At 47.9% G+C, this 15,307-nt stretch overlaps 1 long non-coding RNA gene across 1 annotated transcript; it reads left to right on the forward strand.

Moving 5' to 3' along the window:
* The first annotated feature begins 4,506 nt into the window (after positions 1-4,506).
* LOC126061751 (uncharacterized) lies at positions 4,507-11,672 on the forward strand. The gene is made up of 5 exons (XR_007513876.1): positions 4,507-4,658; positions 5,620-5,867; positions 6,943-7,131; positions 10,608-10,663; positions 11,057-11,672. It is a non-coding gene; the product is annotated as an uncharacterized LOC126061751 (long non-coding RNA).
* The last annotated feature ends 3,635 nt before the right edge of the window (positions 11,673-15,307 follow it).

Genomic DNA, 15,307 nt, shown 5'->3' on the forward strand with positions numbered 1-15,307 from the left:
CAGCCTTCAGTTCTAGGGCGTACACTAAAAGGCTGCAGTTCTTGGGTCTCCCTGATTGAAACTGCTGGGCTCCCCATCCTCTTCTCCCAGAAGCACCTCCCTGGGTCTTCGGGAGACCTCCTGAGGTCTGTTCAATTTAGACATTTTCACCTCTCTTAGGGAAATCTCAAGGCTTGGGGAGGGTTCTAAAGGCCTCTTAAGGTCTCCTCCTGACAGCTGACAGCCAGAGTTCCAGGATACATTGCAGCAGGGCCCCTCATGGCCCGTGCCTACCTGCCCAGGCCCTATAAAAACTCTGGTAGTAAGTCTGAATTAAAGTGAATGCTCTGGGCCAGGCTGTCTTTTACCTGTGTGGTGAGTGCTAGGGGAATGTAGGTGTGGGGAGATTTTCGAGGTCTCAGCCTATTGAGCACGAGCCCCGGAAGGAGAAAAGCCATGTGAGTCAGGAAGCAGCAAGACAAAGTGGTCAAGCACATGCGCTCTGGAATCACACAGACCCACTCTAATACCTCACTGTTATGGACTGAATTGTGTCCTCCAAAAGATATGTTGAAGTCCTAACCCTTGGTACCTATGAACTTGACCTTTGGAAACAGGGTCTTTGAAGATATTATCAGTAACATGAGGTCATAATGGAGGAGGGGGGGTCCTAATCCCATCTGAGTGTCTTATAAAAGAGAAGAGATATGGAGAATTAGACTGAAGAACGGCCATGTGACTGTGGAGGCAGATGCAAGCCAAAGAACGCCAAAGATTGCCAGGAGCCACTAGGAGCTAGGAGAGTCCATACCCTGATTTGTCCTTCTAGCTTCCACAGCTGTAAGATCATAAGTTCTGTTCTTTAACACCTTCTACTTTTTTTTTTTTGTGGCCTTTTGTTACAGCAGCCCTAGGAAACTAAGACACTCACTCTGCCACTTAAATACTTAGCCATCACCTATAGAAAATGGGCATAATGGTTCCATCTCTTTGGTTTCTGTTGGGAATTAAATGAGACAATGTCTATAGAGTGCTTAGCCCACTCCCATTAATTTGGAGCTATTGTTATTGAAGAGCTGATAAGACTCATTTTTCTCAACTCTGAAACAGGGATAACAGTAGGCCCCACCTGAAGGTGGGGATTAAATGAATAATAAATGAAGAGTGGCTGACACAATGTAAATAAATATTTGCTATTAATGCTGTTAACACCTCTCCCTGTTTAGGTTGGAGCCCTGATGGCGCAGTGGTTAAGAGCTTGGCCGCTAACCGAAAGGTTGGGAGTTCGGATCCACCAGCTGCTCTTCGGAAACCCTATGGGGCAGTTCTACTCTGTCCGATGGGATCACTATGAGTTGGAATCAATTCAACGGCTACGGGTCTGGTCTAGTCTGCTTAGTTTGCAGTCACAATGCAGGAGTTCCCTTCTCCTACTGCTCTCTCCCTCACCCCTGTTCCAACTGCTAGGACATGATCGTTCTGGTCATTTTGGACAGCAGACCTGGGGAAAGGAAGAATCACAACCAGAAAAGGAGATATGGGGAGAGGAGGAAGCAGCCCAGGAAATCTCCCTTCCTCTTGAGACCTGCCTCTACTTCCCTTCCACCACATTCAAACCCACAGCTTTATTCTTAGTGTCTCCCTAGCAAAGATTTACCCAAGGATTCATTTTAGAGAAGTCTGTAATCCCATGAGGATCAGTATTAATCTTCTGCACCTACTAGATGAGTGGCAGCTCAAGGCCAAGTGGTTCCTAGGCAGGGAGAGAAAGAAATGGAAGTTTCCTTTTTTTCTCCATGCATCACTCCCCCTCCCTTTTGCGGGGGAGCTGAATGTGCTCACTCTGGAGGGACTGAGGGAAGCCAGGGCTGGCTCTAATGCGATTTTGCCTAGATGAAGCTGGCAGCTGGGAACCACTTTCCCTAGGATTGCCCTCTGCTGGGGAAACTCCATGACGGAGACAGGGCAGCTGGCAGAGGGAAGCCTCAGGTTTGAGGACTCTGCTGCAGCCAGGCCATGCAGGGCCACACAGTACCACGCAAGCCAGGGGGATGGATGCCAATGCCACATTTTTTTCCTGACGTCCCCCTAGAAAGGCCTAGGGAGAAGGATTTATCGGTAGCACAGCAGCAAATACAGATGAACCCAGGACATAGTAGAAAGGGTGTAGGATTTAGAATCTGAAGGCCTGGGCTCCTGTCCTGGTGCTGTCATTCCATGGCCATGTGATTTTTGGTCAAGTCATTAAGATCTTTGCCGATATTCTAGTTTCCTCATTTGTAAAATAGGTGATCTAGGACTGTGGGGGAAAGCTAGTTGAAATAATGAATGAGGAACATAGGAGATGGTTAATAAATTCATTTATTCCACAGGATTGAGCAGAAAGGAAACTAGTGGATTCTGGAGGCTAGCTTTATGATTTGTCAGCTTATTCTACAAAATCAAGCACCAGCGTCATGACATTTGTTGGGCCCCTCGTTTTAGTGAAGACGTGTGATTACCATTCACTGTGAGATCCTGAGAGACTCCCTAAATATGCTGGGCCTCAGAGCTGCTTTCTCTGGGTGGCCAAGGATTGACATGCAGGGCAGAAGGAACCTGTTCCTCAGAGATTCCATCAGCATCTCCCTTAAGCCCTCTGCTGTCCTCCATGAACCAGTCCTTCTTTTGTGCTACCAGCTCCATGTCCTCATGCTGGGGAAGGCCAGAATGACACAGCTACGTGTCACCCTGTGATCTGCGGGAGAGGGAGAGGTGGAAGGAGGAGGGAAGGAGCTGCATCTCTGTTGGAATTGAAAAACATCCTTGAGGGCTGCAACTTTTGCAACTTTTATAGGGAAGGTTACCATGCCGACCACAGCCTCCTTGCCCAACAGGGATGAAAGGAAATAAGGCCCAAGGCCATGGGTGATACACATCTATTGTGTGTCCACAAACTTGCCTGGAATACATTAGAGGTTGCTAACTGCAGTGCAGCAGGATAGGGCTGCCACTGGGTGGTAGGAAGATGCAGGTTAGATTTAAGTGAGACTCCAGGATGGGTGGGACCAAGGAGTGCAGGGCAAAGCCAACCAGTGAGGATTGGGAAATGTTTTCGTGAGATTGATACCCATCTCTTGTTGAAATGTGTGGGTGTGGTACTGACAGCAGGCGTGGGAGGGGATGGTGTCCTAGATACCAGGTTCTGGCTGTGATGGGAACTTTCTCCAGGTTCTTTTTGCCCTTGCCAGACAGTCCAGGAGGTCACCTATGCTCTGAGCTAGGTAGAGAAAATCAAATCCCTGTTGACCTCGATATGCCATTACAGAGCAGCCAGCAGGGACCGCAGATTATCAGAGAGATGGCTGAACTGAGACAGGAGAGCATGAGGGCCACAGACACACCTCTAATAAAGGTACCAACTCTTGGCAGTAAGGCCTCACAGCTCCCAAAGGAGGGACAGTCTGCCCCTAGGGGCAGGGCTTCCAGGAATGATGGCCTAGCACTCAAGGCCTTCATCTCTCCCTGCCCCGGCACCCACAATTCAATCCAGAAAGTGCACAGAGAGCAGAGGAAATGACCCTTATTAAGAACCTACTACATGCCAGGCACTTTACTTGCGCGAGCAGGCACACACACACCATTTAATTATCAGAACGAACCTGCAAATCAGGATTATTATCTCCATTTTAGGAGGAAATCAGGAAATTGAGGTTCAGAAAGGGTTAACCAACTAGCTGGTAAGCGGTGGCATCCGAGGCCGCTCTGTCCGAATCCCACAGCCTGAAAGGGAAAACCCCAGATCTCAAGGTTACCCTATGTTCTTCTGGAACGATCTCTACAGAATCCGTCAGCTCCCCATTTAGTCTTCTCTCCAGACTTCCCAGGAACCATGTCGGCTGAGAAGAGGCTAAAGGGACACAGATGGCTGGTGTCTGGGAAAGCCAGCCCCGCCGGCAGTGATTCGCCGTCCTTGCTCGCACCAGGAGATGCTTAACCAGCATCCGCTCATTTTGTCCCCACAAACCTCGGAAGAGGAAACCGCGGCTCAGAGACAAGCGCGTTTTACCCAAGGTCACAGCGAGTGCGTGGCCGAGCTGGGGTTCCACCTCGGCTCGTCCGGCGCCGGAGCCGGGTACGATCCAGCGCCGCGCTGAGCCCGAGGGTCCCGCTCCGCCCTTGCGGCCCGCGCCCTCCCCTATTCCCGATGCTCCCATCCTCCGTGCCCCCCGCAAAGACGGAGGCGGAGAGGAGAAACGTGCGGGGGGGAGGACAGGAGGGGCCGCGGCCGGGGGTGTGTGCCAGGAGGGCCGGGGACGCGGGCCGGGGGCGGTGCGGCCCAGGACCCCGCGGCCAGCGGCGGCGGAAGCGGCCTCCATCCCGGGCGGGCTCCCCGCCTCCGGCCCGCCCCCGCCCGCCCCCGCCCGCCCATCGCCATGTATGGCGCTTCCTCCGGGAGCCCTACAAGGCGCTTCCTCCCTGCCCGAGGCCCATACAAGGCGTTTCCTTCCCGGCGCGTCTGGCAGGCGGCCCGCGGGTGGCTGCGGGCCGGGAGCCCAGCTTTCTGGGTCCGCCCGCGCCCGGGGGCCAGCGGCCAGGGGACCCCTGCCAAAGAGGGGGCGGACGGCGGGAGGAACCCGGCGGGCACCCGAGGCTGGGAACGCGCAGCCCGGCCCCATCGCGGCCCGGACCCAGCGGAGGTGAACGCGGGGCAGGCGGGCTGGGTAGTCCCCATGTAGGCGCCGTGTCTTCCTCTTACCTCAAAAGGTCTGAGGTTCCCACTGTCCCCCACCGGTTTCATATTTTGTCCCACTTTTCTCCCTCATGCCACAACACAGCACACCCTTGCTGGAAACCCTTCAGGGGCTCCCAGCCCAGAAGCTACAGCCCAAACTCCTAGGCGTGGAGCCTGTGGCTCCTCGCCTTACCCCTCCTCCCCTTGCATTTTGCAAGTTAGTCTACGGTAATATCTAACTACTTGTATTTCTCCCTTTTTGCTGTTTCCCGTTCCTCCCTGCCTTTACTCAAACTGCCCCCTCTGCCTGGGATGCCCTTCCTACCCCATTCTGGTAGAACTAACTGGTACCTATCCTTGTGAGGGCTTGCTGGTTGTCGGGGCGGGGGGGGGGGGATCCCTACCTCCCGCAGTTTTCCATCCCTCCGCCTCCACCTCCACCTCACAGTCTGTTATACACTAAACACAATATACATCTGTTCATTTATTGCGACTGCGATTTGATCTTACTCATCTTTGCATTCCTGGTGTCTAGCAATGTAAGTACTTAATAAAATACGGTTATTATTGTGTCTGAGGGGACGGAGGGAAACGACCCCGTTTGTGGGCAGGCCTGCCACAGTCCCTTTTCACCTTGGACGAGTCTCTGACTTTAGGTCCCATCCTGGCATCTCTACGTACTGTGGCTCCGAGGTCTGGAGATTCCCAGGCTGCAGAAGGTTGCATGGGTAGTTTGATTCTGTGGGGAAGGTTAGAGAGAGAGGGGAGGAGCCACAGCTGGGGTAGATGTACACCTCAAGTGGGACTGGGGTCTGGTGGAGGGTCTACAGTGTGCCCTTCCTCATCTGGGAGTGCTGCCCCCCTACCCCTCAGCCTGACCAAAAAAAAAAAAAAAAAAAAAAATTTCACTGGTTTATCCACTGCAGGAAACAGCAAGCCCCCACAAGGCCCTCCCTCCAGAGCCTCTGGGGACTTAAACCTGGCCCAGCCTGATGTCACGCTGACCTGATCTGCGCAAGATGAACAAAGGTCAGAGAGAGACACCAGACCTCAGCAGAGACGAAAGCAGCAGCAGTTCCCTAACCCACTGCGCTCCCAGAAGCAAGCATGTCATCAGAGTCCAGGCTTCCTGCTGAAGCAACCTGTGAGCCAGCCCTGCGTCCTTCTGCATCAGGTGAGATAGGGGAAGAAAGGTTCAGAGATTGGCGTGGGGGAATATGCTAGGGAAGGGTTCTTTTCTAGCACCAGTCAGCCTCTGGGCTTGATCTAGAATAAAATAATTCACAGGCTTCCAGTCTTGGGTGGCGCACGTGGGCTGCATGCAGATACATGCTTTGTTGTCTCCCGGTGCCTGCAAATTGGGTGCACAGAGGAGATAATCTCTAAGGTCCAGGACTGAAGGTTTAGGTGTTTTTTGAGGGGGAAAAAAAAGGTCTCAGGTTATGGGCTGCACACCCAGGCCCAAGGATACCTCTCAGCCCTGTTTTCAAAACCAAGGCTGCAGGCCCTCCGCAGCCTCCTCTTCAGAGCTAGGGTTGTGGGTAATGTAGTTTACAGAGGCTGGGCTCTCAGTGTGCTGGTTCCCACCCTGCCAGTCACCACCCCTCCTCCTCTAGGCTGAGGGCAGCTCTGGGTGAGGAGGCGGTGCCTGCTCCTCGCAGGGCTGGGAGATCCCCTGCTGGAAACAGGAAAGCTATTTATAGCTGAGCAGAGGGGGAAGGCCTGAGAGGAGCTGGGGAGCCCTGGCAACCTCTTCTGCTACAGAATTTGCAGGAGCCCCAGGCCTCTGCTGGGCAGGCCCTGTCTTCTTTTCTGGGTGAGTGGCCTTTGAACCCCTGAGAGCCCTATGAAGTGGTAGGGGTCCTGGGCTGCTTCCTGCCTTGATACTCTAGTGGCCCTGGGCCTCAGATTTTTTTACCCTTACCCTACACTGTGGGTGGAAACCCTGGTCGCGTAGTGGTTAAGTGCTATGGCTGCTAACCAAAAGGTTGGCAGTTTGAATCCGCCGGGCGCTCCTTGGAAACTCTATGGGGCAGTTCTACTCTGTCCTATAGGGTTGCTATGAGTTGGAATTGACTTGACGGCAGTGGTTTTTTTTTTTTTTTTTTTGACACTGTGGGTATGTTGGAACCTGGGGATTGAGAAGCTGAGGCATTTTGCAAAAAGGGTCTACACCCAGTATGACGTCTTCTGGTATTTCAATGCATTTTTTTCTTCTCATTATTTTCCTGTACTTATTTCCTCAACAGAACCTCTAACCACCAGTACCAATCCTGTCTTCAGGTTGTAACAAGTGATCTTGCTAAAGGAAATGCAATCTCATCCTACCAAGACTGGTTGGGGGCCACTTTTGCCCCCACCTCCAGTATGCTGTATTTATTGGATGCTCTTTGTTGACACTGTGTCTGCCTTGTTGACTACTATATCACCATTGCCAGGTATGAGAACAATTGTTGCGTGAATGAATATGAATCTATAAAAGCTAATATTGTTTATGGAGAGTTCGATACACACTTCATTGTCACATTTAATCACAGTGTTTTACAGATTGGTAAACAGCTTCAGCCGTTAAGTACGTTTCACCAAGTTCTTGAGTGATAGAATTGTGATAGGAACTTTAGCCATGACATGAGGCTGCCTTCATGCTGGTACCTAGTAGGTACCTCTGGCTACTGAGCAGCCAGGTGAGTGAGGTGAGGCAGACAGATACGGTCCAGCTGGCCTGAGCCTCTTGCTGCCATGTGCACCTCTCTTGCTGCTAGTGCTTTCCTGCTTTGTCCCATGATGCAGATACTACAGGCAGGCAGGAGAGCTGCCAGGGAATCCTCCCAGGAAGCTTAATGAGGACCCACTCTGATCTGCCAGGGTTTGGGAAAGTCCTCTGGCAGCGGCTGAGGGGGTTGGAGATGGCCTCCTGCACTGTGCTGCCCCTCCAGCTGTTAAGTATTTTTTGAAAGTAAAGAAAAAGGGAAGAAGGGAGGAAGAAAGGTATCTGGGAGATAAAGGGGCCCCTCCTCTGTCCACCCACAGAAGTGCAAAGTTGGAGACTAAGAATAAAGGACCACACTTCATCAAAAAAGATGTACGAATGGCTAATAAGTACCTGAAAAGATGCTCAAAACCATTAGTCATCAGCAAGATGCAAATCAAAATGAGAATGACGCCAGCAATGAATTAATTTCCTAAGGAAATTAAGAAAACAATTTCATTTATAATAGCATCCAAAAATACCTAGGGATAAGTTTAACCAAAGGGGTGAAAGACTTGTACACTGAAAACTAAAAATATTACTGAAAGAAATTAACCACAAACCAAACCAAACCTACTGCCGTTGTTGATTTGGACTCATAGCGACCCTATAGGACAGAGAGGAACTGCCTTATAGCGTTTCTAAGGCTACGATCTTATGGAAGCAGATTGCCACATCTTTCTCCCTATAGTGGCTGGTAGGTTTGGCCAATGACCTTTCAGTTTGCAGCTGAGTGCTTTAACCACTGCGCCACTAGGGCTTCTTGAAAGAATTCAAAGAAGACCTAAATAAATGGAAAGACATCCCGTGTTCATGGAACGGGAGATTAAAATTGTTATGATGTTCAGTACTACCTAAAGTAACCTACAGATTCAGTGCAATCCCTCTCAAAATTCCAGCAACCTTTGTAAAAATGGAAAGGCCAAGTGTCCAATTCATATAGAATTGCAAGGGATCCAGAATAGCCAAAGCAATATGGAAAAAGAACAAAGTGGGAACACTCACACTTGCCTATTTCAAAACTTGCTATAAAGGTACGGTAATTAAGTCTTCATGACCTTGGATTTGGCAGTGGATTTGTAGATATAACACCAACACCACAAGCACCAAAGAAAAAATAAGTTGGACTTCATCAAAATTAAAAACTTTTGTGCATCAAAAGACATAATCAAGAAAGTAAAACCTCAGCTCACAGACTGGGAGAAAAATTTTTCAAGTCATCTATCTGATAAGAGTCCAGTATCCAGAATATATAAAGAACACTTGCATACAACTCAATAACAAAAAGAGAAAACAGCCCAATTAAAAAATGGGTAAAAGGGCTTGAATAGGCATTTCTCCAAAGACATACAAATGGTCAATAAGCACATGAAAAGATGCTCAAAATCATTAGTTGCCATTTTTAGTTGCCCTCGAGTCATCTCTGACTCATGGCGACCTTATGTATAATAGAACAAAATGTTGCCAGGTCCTGTGCCATCTTCAGGATTGTTGGTATGTTTTAGAGAAACGCAAATCAAAACCATAATACCACTTCGCAGACAATAGGATGGCTATTGAATAAAAACAAAAAACTTCAGAAAATTACAAGTGTTGGCAACTATATGGAGAAATTGGAACCCTTGAACATTGCTAGTGGGAATGTAAAATGGCTCAGCCACTGTGGAAAACAGTTTGGCAGTTCTTCAAAATGTTAAACATAGAATTACCATATTTGCCATATGACTCAGCAATTCCACTCTTAGGTATATACCCAAAATAATTGAAACATGTACAGGTATGTTCATAGCATCACTGAACACAGTACTGAAAAGATGGAAGCAACCCAGATGTCCATCAATGGATGAATGAATAAACTCCAGTTGCTGCTGAGCGGATTTTGACTCGTGTGTTGCAGAGAACAGTGCTGCATAGGGTTTTCATAGCTGTGACCTCTCAGAAGCAGATTGTCAGCACTTCCTTCTAAGGTGCCTCTGGGTGGGTTCAAACTGCCAACCTTTTGGTTAGTAGTCAAGTGTTTAGCTGTTTGCAGTACCCAAGGTCTTTTTCCTTTCTCTCCACACACACATACACGCACGCACATACGCACGCGCACACACACACACGGAACATTATTATTCAGCCATAAAAAGGAATGAAGTCCTAATACATGTTACAATTTGAATGAACCTCGAAAACAATTTTATACTAAGTGAAAGGAGCAAGATACAAAAGGTCTCATATTGTATGATTACATTTGTATGAAATATCTAGAATAAATTCATAGAGACAGGAAACAGATTCGTGGTTGCCTGGAGCTGGGGGGGGCGGGAAGAGGGAATGAGAGGTAACCACTTAGTATCAGTACATGCTTACTGAATGAAAGGATGACACTGGGGTTGACCTGAGCCCAACTGAAGAACAGAGGTGGCAGTGAGATGTGTCTGTTGAAACAGAAGGCTGGAACAGACTGGTTTCTAAGGGCCTTTGCGTAGTTCCCCAGGGAGGGGCTGAGCCGCTTCCATGTTGCCTTTCTTCAGAATCAGAGTTTGACAGGGGTATAAGGGAAGGCCTCGAGCTCTAAGCACAGGAATGCCCCCCTACCCCAACATCCAGCCCTGATATCTCCTCATTCCCCAGCCCAGACTTCCCACCCTTGCCCCTTTGCCATTTCTGCTTGATGCCTTTCTCTGAAGTTTCCACCCTCCTTCCCTGGCCTCTTGGCTTCCCTGGAAATGGGTTTGCCCTCTATGTTTACCTTGGGTGTGAATAGAGTGCCAAGCAGAAGGGGCAGAGGGAGGTAGGATATCTCAGCATAGTGGGAGAGGGAGCTGGAAGTCTGTGGCAGTCAGGGAAACCTAGATGGGGCAAATTTGGAACCCCTGGGGCTGGAGAAACAAGTTAATCTACACACTCATGCCAACCCTGACTCAGAGGGAAATGACTTCAAAACAGCTTTCATAACTCCACCTGGATGTTGGCCACCTTTCCTCTCCCAGCTCTCTCTGGTTTCAGGCCACACTTACTTGCTGTCTCTGATCCTCCCTTTTCTCATCCATAGCAACTGGGGAGAATAGGGCTTAGATGAAGAATAACAAGATCATCCACATGTAAGAGCACTGTGTTTGGAGTTGTAACATCAGCTGCTCATGTTGGCTCTGCTGATTTGCTGCATCAATTCCACAGGTCATTATGGTGCTCTCTGGGCTTCACCTTCCTTATCAACAAGGGGACTGGAATAGGTAAGGTCAAAGGCCCCTTCAAGTGATAAAATTACGATTCCCGAAGAAGTTAAAATCCCTGGGTGGCGCAAATGGTTAAGTACTCAGCTACCAACTGAAAGGTTGACGATTTGAACCACTCAGAAGCATCCTGGAAGAAAGGACTGGCGATCTTCTGAAAGGTCGTAGCCATTGGAAATCCTGTGGAGCACAGTTCTACTCTGACACTCACGGGGTTGCCATGAGTCGGAATTGACTCAATGGCAACTGATACAAGAAATTAAAATACTGGGGCAACAGAAGAGCTAAATAAGGGAATGGCTGTAGATAAAGAGCTAGAGTATAATGAGTCTTGTCCTTTCTTAGGATGGGCTCTAAATTCCCAGGTACAGCTCCACCTTTCTTTGCCTCCAGGGTTGCTCACCTCGCTGGGGTCAAGGGCCCTCCAAGAAGCCCTGTTTTTACTACTGCCTCATCTCATCAACACCTGGCCAACCCTGATTTAAACCTGAGGCGTGTGACAGCAGCTCCTCTCCTGGCCCAGCGTCTGCTCTCTTCCTTCCAGCCTGGGCCCCACCAGCTCCCAGGCCTTAGCTTCCAGCCCCCAGTCCCACTGGTTGACCCAGTAGGGATTTGATTTTTCCTGAACTTCAAACCCTGCAGCAGAACAAACTGTTAAATGCTGACCTCTGAGTCAAATCCAAATTGACTAAAAAACAAACCTGAATTAAGAATCAAACCAGTTTTGTTTTAAATACCTTGTGAAACATTTAGAACCCAAATGCTATCTTTTATCATTTATGTTTAAGAATTATGTAACAACACGGCAAATGATAAGTTTAGAGAAAGAAACAAGATTATAAGTGGTATACACAGCATAACTATTTTTTTTAATGAGGAAAAAAAAAAAAGCCCCCCTAGAAGAACCCTACCTTCCCAAACAAAAATTCTGCATACCTAATAAAAGACAAAAGACTGGAAGCAAAAAGCCCAAAAGTTAAAAGACTGTTTTTCAGACTGTGTGATTTTTTTTTTTTGGTCTACATTTCTGGAATTCCAAAGAATTTCCTTAATAAAAATTCCTTATTTTAAATCCTTTGATACTTCAATGTATATTTCCTAAGGAGAAGAGTATTTTCTTACATAACAACCTGCAGTTATCAAATATGGGAAATTTTGCATGGATACAATACTTATCTATAGTCCATGTTTCAATTTCAATTGCGTTAGTTGTCCTAGTGACAAATATTTTTAAGATACCCTAGTATCTGAGAATTTCCCTTATGTGTGTACTTTCTACTGTAATGATGCTGGATAAATTCAGAGCCCCTCTACAGAGAGCCCAAAGGAGCTCCATTTGACCATCCCCAGCTGTGGCTGTAGCTAACTAAGCTGGGCTGACCAGTCAAAACACCTACGGGTGCCACGTGCCCACGCGAAGGCCAGGATGCTCGGTGCCTTGCAGATTCAGTCTGAGTCGTTTGTTGTCTCTGAAAGCACGACAGGGGTTAGTGAGTCGTTATCTTCTCAGTTGTACCAGCAACTGTTCTGTCCTTGCTTGAGTGAGGAATGATCTGCCTTTGCATTAGCTTCAGGACCAAACAGACTTGACTTTGAGCCTTGGCTTTTCCCATTAGTAGCTGTGAACTTGGGCAAGTGGTTATTAACAGTGCCTATCTCATTACGTTTTTCTAAGGCTTAAATGAGATGATGCATGTGACACACTTAGCAACGTGCCTGGTGCATAGTAACTGTTCAATGTTACCCAAACCCACTGCCAGTGAGTTGATTCTGACTCCTGGCGACCCTATAGGACAGAGTAGAAGTGCCCCATAGGTTTTCAACGGCTGTCAATCTGCAGAAGCAGGCTGCCACAAAGCGGCTGGTGGGTTCAAACTGCTGACCCTTTGGTTGGCAGCTGAGTACTTAACCACTGTACCATCCTAGGTCCTTGAGTGGTACAGACAATTTTGTGCTTGACTACTAACTTAAAGGTTGGTGGTTCGAATCCACCCAACAGCACCAAGGAAAAGGCCTGGCGATCTGCTTCTTGAAAGATTACAGCCAAGAAGACCCTATGGAGTTCTACTCTACAACACATAAGGTCACCGAGAGTTGGAATCGACTTGATGGGTCAAAGCCCAGACTGAGTGATGAGGAAACTGGACAGAGCTGGTGCTCTCCTCTCTTCTCTCATCCCTGCTTCCTTTGGTAGTTTTGCCTTCTCCACTTCTCTGTATTTTAAAGGCAAAGCAAGCTGTCCCAGGCACCTCATACTTGTCAGAAATCCCACCAGGAGCAAATGGTCCTTCACAGCCACTGTCCTTAACTCTAGCACCACCTCATGGTCACCAGAAAAAATGCATCCTGGCCACCTCCAAAGGACCAAGGTTATAGTGGAGGGATCAGACCAACTCCCATCAGAGTCCTTGCCAAATACCAGGCTCTGTACTGTGCACTTCACGTGCATCACTGCATTTAATCCTTACTGCAGTTCTTAGTAGGCAGTATTACATGTAAGGAAATTGCAACTCATAGGTTGATTTGCCAAGGTCTCAAAAGATTTTATAACCTAGTTAGATTTCAAATCTCCCACTCACCACTGTGGACCCCTGATGGTGCAGTGGTTAAAAGTTTGACTGCTAATCAAAAGGCCACAGTTCAAACCCACCAGCCGCTCCTTAGAAATCCTATGGGGTGGTTCTACTCTGTCCTATAGGGTTACCATGATTTGGAATCGACTCGACTACAATATATTTCTTTTTTTTTTTTTGGCTCACCACTATACTACCCTGATAGCTTTTCAGCTGGAAACTGAGGGATAGGAAGAGACTTAGCTTAAGCTACAAGTCCAGGTAATGAATGGCAGAGCTGGAACCAGAGCTGTTAAAACTGTTTGTCCTGGCCCTTAACTGAGCCCCAGGATGACAGTGCCAGTCAGTTTCAGGAAAGGACTCCTGGAGATCACTATACCTGAAACCGAGTTCATGAGTTGATTTTCAAAGGAAAACCTTGGGCGAGGTACCTCTAAGTTCCTCTGCTGTTCAGCCATGTCCTCAGCAACTTTGCACCCAGTGCTGTCAGACCAACAAGCAACTGAGTCCTGCTTCACACTGAGTTTAATGTGACACTTAGACACTCCTCTGCTGGCCAGTTCCTATGTCCCTGGAGGCGAAGTCTCCATCAGGGTGGGGACTTGGCAGGTGGGAGTCCCAGTTGGCACTCACTCAAACTGGCAACAAGGGAGAAGCTGGCATGAGTCTTAAATTTCACCTTGGCGCTCAGCCCTGAATCCACTGTGCCTGTCTGGGAGCATCATGGCATGGGAACCAGAGCCAGAGAACAAAAGATGGCAAGCGCTGCAGGCCCAGACTGGCAACCACCACAGCCCACACATCCGGCACCACTGTTCTACCTTCCAACAACTTTTGACTTCAGGAACAGCACCTAGCATTGCATTAGAAGGAAAAAAACCCCTACCTCTCCCACGCACAGGCACGTCCCAGAGAGTGATTGGGTTTCATCAGGGCTATCATCTAGAGCAAAGGAGAAAAGGTACGAAAATATGCTGAAAAAGCAGTGATGGGATTGCTGTTATTGGCCAATTTCATGTTTTTTCTTCTCAGTTCTGGAGGGAAGCAAACCATGCACCACGCTGGTTCAACAAGGCTTCCTAAACTACCAAATAGAAGGGGGGCTGTAATCACCTCAGTCTTTGGGGAAAGCAAATGAAACAAATTCTCTCCTGCTCTTGGAACCCTGCACCACTGGGCCAGCCCTGACTTGCTCTTGGATGGATCTAAGGACAGGGGTGAATACTCTTATCCAGCACCAGGTATGTAAGACCAGTGAGGGTGGGAGGGAAAGGGTCTAGGCTTAGTTTCTGCTCTTTCACCTGGGCTATTCTGTTATAGGACTTGAAGGCAGCCAGCTGCAGAAAGAAAATTTTGGAATTAGGTCTGGGATAAAATTTTGGCTTTGCTATTACAGAGCTGCAACTTAACCTCTTTGGTCTCAGTTGCTGGGGTACACCATCTTCCTTCAAGGGATGTTAAGAATTACCTGGCATAACATTTAAAATGCCTTAAAAAAAAAAAATCCACACATTTCTCTTTTGAGTGCATGTGAAATATACCAATTAGGTGTGCCCCAACAGCTTGAACCTCCTTCCCCTTGCATAATTTTGGGATCATGGTCTCAGACACCCTTTTGCATATACCCTTGCACAAGCGAATGTAATGAAAAGAGCTCAAATCTAAGGCTGAAGTTATCTGCCTTGACTAAACTGACACGTCTCAGAGCCAGAGCACTTTACACTGCCTCCACAGCACAGACCTTTCCAGGCACAGTCCTAAAGAATCTCAAACACACAAAGTATATTCTTAAATATGGTTTAATACTCTTCTCCATTTCTGTACATCACAACACCAAGATTTCGCTGCTGAAGATCTCTCTGCAGAGGCTATAGAGAATGCAAAGGCTACGGTTTTCACCCCCTCTTATTTATGTGTTTGTATGTGTAATACATATCAGTATATATTGATACACACATCAATATATAATGCAATATATATCACCGAAGAGAACACATTGATTAAAGAAATACAAAAATTTGGCATCATTTCCAAACTTAAATAGTAAAAATAAAAACTACAAAAGGAGCTG

Source organism: Elephas maximus, chromosome 2 (assembly GCF_024166365.1).
Source record: "Elephas maximus indicus isolate mEleMax1 chromosome 2, mEleMax1 primary haplotype, whole genome shotgun sequence".
Taxonomy (NCBI): domain Eukaryota; kingdom Metazoa; phylum Chordata; class Mammalia; order Proboscidea; family Elephantidae; genus Elephas; species Elephas maximus.